The sequence below is a fragment of the Aedes albopictus genome, chromosome 3 (genome assembly GCF_035046485.1).
Source record: "Aedes albopictus strain Foshan chromosome 3, AalbF5, whole genome shotgun sequence".
NCBI lineage: Eukaryota > Metazoa > Arthropoda > Insecta > Diptera > Culicidae > Aedes > Aedes albopictus.
Genome location: NC_085138.1, coordinates 420,462,699 through 420,466,321, shown reverse-complemented (window position 1 = coordinate 420,466,321; position 3,623 = coordinate 420,462,699).

The window sequence follows — 3,623 nt, the reverse complement described above, 5'->3', positions numbered from 1 at the left end:
AGCTTTGCTGCGGGTAGAAGTACTGCACGCACCGCACGCATGATGTTTTGAAAACGACCAGAAACGTCAAACGGGCGGCCTCGGTGGTGGAGTTTACATGAAGGCCGATATGCAGTCAGAGCAGGGCCGCATATTACAGCGGCCGTTCGCTCGTTGCAAACCTGCTCGTTGCAACGCTTTTTAGTTGCAAGTCCGCTAATTGGCTTCTTTAGTGGTGTTTAGATAATTCCATATTCTGAATCTGCATTCCAAACTGAGTCGAAATCCAAATTTTCATGAATTTTGGTGCCCGGGAACATATTTGAAAATCAATTTGAAGTTTGTATGGGAGCGATTTGACGACTCACCCCTGGTTGCAATTTGTACTGGGCGAAGCTGTCAAACAGTTGCCCAACTGTCAAAAAGTGATTTCGAAAAATCTCTTTGTAATTGATTTTAGGCAGTGTACGCAAAATATGCCACAGCAAGCAAAAAATAGGCAACAAAGAAGGCACGGCAACAACGCTTTGGTTTTTCGTTAGCAGATAATGACAAAATCGCTCCTGAGTTTGTTCACAACAAAAACGGTAGGAATATTTGTTTCGTTCTATTCACATCGTGATTTTCGCATTGTTTCACAACTGAAACTAGACTCTGAGGTTTGCAAGAGTCCTATTTCGTCCAAATGCTTATGAATTCGATAATGTGAGTCGAAAACTTCAGTAGCAAAGCCGGAATATCAGCACACGCACGGCAAGCGATGTTTGTTTTATTGCTCTCATCGCCTGACATGCATTTGTTGCGGAGCGCCTTTGTTACCGACATTAGACCTGTTCACGTTTTTTAACCTACCCGTGTCACATCAAATTATCAATCCACATGCAAAAACAAGTCTTCAGTCCAAAATTGAGCCAAATTGATAAAGGTTTAGAGGTGTATCAAATCGATTTAGTGTTTTTTCGAGCATTTTCACGAAAATGTACTTCAATATCCAGACAATTGCACCAAAAAGGTACCGAAAATACCGTTAAAATATAGTTAGAACAATACTCTACAACTTTGCCGAAGACACTACGGTGTTTAAATTGCGTATTTCAAAGTTATTCAACAATTTTCGTTAAAAAATCACGAAAAAATACAATATTTTTACGATTTTTTATGAGAAAGTCATGTAATTTTACTTTGTTTTAAGTGACTAATTTTATGAGCTATTGCTCCTATGTGTTACGAACATTTCGTCCATACATCATTTTTCTTGGACAAATGATATGAGGCTGTAGTCGTAATAAAACACGTCTATATCGATTGACTAACAAATATGGAATGAAAATTTATTCTAACTATTTATCTGACATAAAGAAGTCGAGTAGGCGACGAATAACTACGCCTTAGCAACAGTAAGGCGTAGTTATTCGTCGCCTACTCGACTTCTCCTTCACTCCTCCTCGACGAGATGACTCCGGCCAATTCACGAAACTTCGTAAGCTTGGTGTTCAACAGAGGTTTAGTCATCATATCCGCAATCATATGTTCGGTTGCCAAATACTGCGGTTCAATGACGCCATCTTGTTTGAGTTGCCGGATGAAATGGTACTTAGTTTCAATATGTTTTGATCGTCTGTTGATGCTGCAGGAACTTAGTTGCTTGATACAGCTCTGATTATCCTCGTTCACTTTCACTGGTAACGTGGTTTTGATTCCGAGGTCGTCAAGTATACGAAGTATCCAATTCAGTTCCTTGCAGCATTCAGCCATAGCTACATATTCCGCTTCAGTACTGCTTAGGGTAACATTGTCCTGTTTCTTGGCGTTCCATCCAATCATTCCTCCTGCATAGCGAAAAAGGAATCCAGATGTTGACTTTCGATCGTGGGCATCGCCGGCCCAATCAGCATCCACAAAAACTTCGAGCTCAGACGAATCCTGTCCTAGAATCAGCTCATGATTGATGGTTCCTTTTAAATACCGAAGAACCCTTTTTGCTTCAACCCAGTCAGCTTGAGAGGGATTACTAGTCTTGCGTCCTAGGATGGATACAGCAACCGATATGTCTGGTCTTGTGTTAACAGATACATATAGCAATCCACCAATTAGACTTGCGAACTGGTGATTATTCGGCAACGCTTCAGTATTCTCCTCCTTTGGCTGTATGTATCCGGGATCAAGGGGTATTTTCGAGGGTTTGGCATCTTGCAATCCAAAACGTGACAGCAGCTTTTGTATGTACACTTTTTGGCTCAGTGACACACCTTCGTTGGTCCGGCCCTGATAAAAAATATCATAAAAATACGATAAATTTTATTGTTACAACACCATTATTTCGAAAAATATTCACCATTAAACGTATTGTAATTTACACGGCACACTCACCATCACCCTTATTGTTATATACCATTCGGCGAATGGTAAATGGCACTTTTACAATAAAAAATGGTGGTCGTTATGTATCTTAACCATAAAACTTTGAGAAAATTTTCATACACTTTTTCACGAAAAACAATAGAATGTATTGTGTTTTTATGAGACATTTTTAGGGTAATTTTCAAAAGAAAACAACATATCTTAATGTTTTTTCATTGTTCTTACAATACAAATACAATTAATTGAATGGCGTCAAATGAAACGTTGTTACAATAAAAATACTATAATATTTGTTGTTATTTGTAAGCAGTTTTCGCTTTTGAAAATCCATAGAATTTATATTTTCCGCTAACATTTACAGTGACTCCACACCGATGAATCACCTTAATTTTGCACACTATTTATGAATCACCATGTTGATCACATGAGTGATCCATAAACAACTGTGGTCATTTTTGCCGATTCATAAATTGTGGGGTCACTGTATATCCAGCATTTACGAGCACTAACGGCCGCCAGAACGATATGGACATTTTATGATAAGAATCAAACACTCTGATGTCTGTCTGGTATGTATTGCTTGGCAGCTGTTGATAAGATCTATCATCAATCTTTTCAGATAACTGCCAAATATCATAAGTCAGACCTCAGGTCGTATGATCCATACCATAAATCGTTCACAATTCATGTGGCCATTAGTATCTGTAAATGCTGGAGAAAAATGTTACCGAGAAATATGAATTCTTTGGTTTTTTCAAAGGCGAAATCTGTTTACATAACAACAAATATTATTGCATCAACATCGGTTCAATTGACCCCATTAAACTAATTGTATTTGTATTGTTATCAATGGTAGTTTACTATTTACTAGATTTCTTTAATTTATTGTAAAACATTAGAAAAATAATTGTTCATCTTTTTCTTGTCGTAACGTCCTCACTTGGCTGAAACCTGCTTTTCAGCTAGTTTTCCATAAGTACTTCCTCAGTTATTCATTGAGAGCTTCCTCTGCCAACACGGCTTGATGTCTGCCAGTCGTTGAAGTTTAACATTAAATGAATAACATTCGATACCGAATCATCTACTGTACTCAAATTTAAAACGAAAACTATGAAAAAATATGTCAAGTGATTTTGTATTTGATTGTACAAACATGATCCAAGCAACAATAATATTTATTGTTATTTATTTGTTACGAATTGTTTTTAAGTGTAATTGAGAAATAAACTCTTTTTCAATAAAAAGTCCATGCGTACTTTGCAGGCACTTTTGCAACTATATAA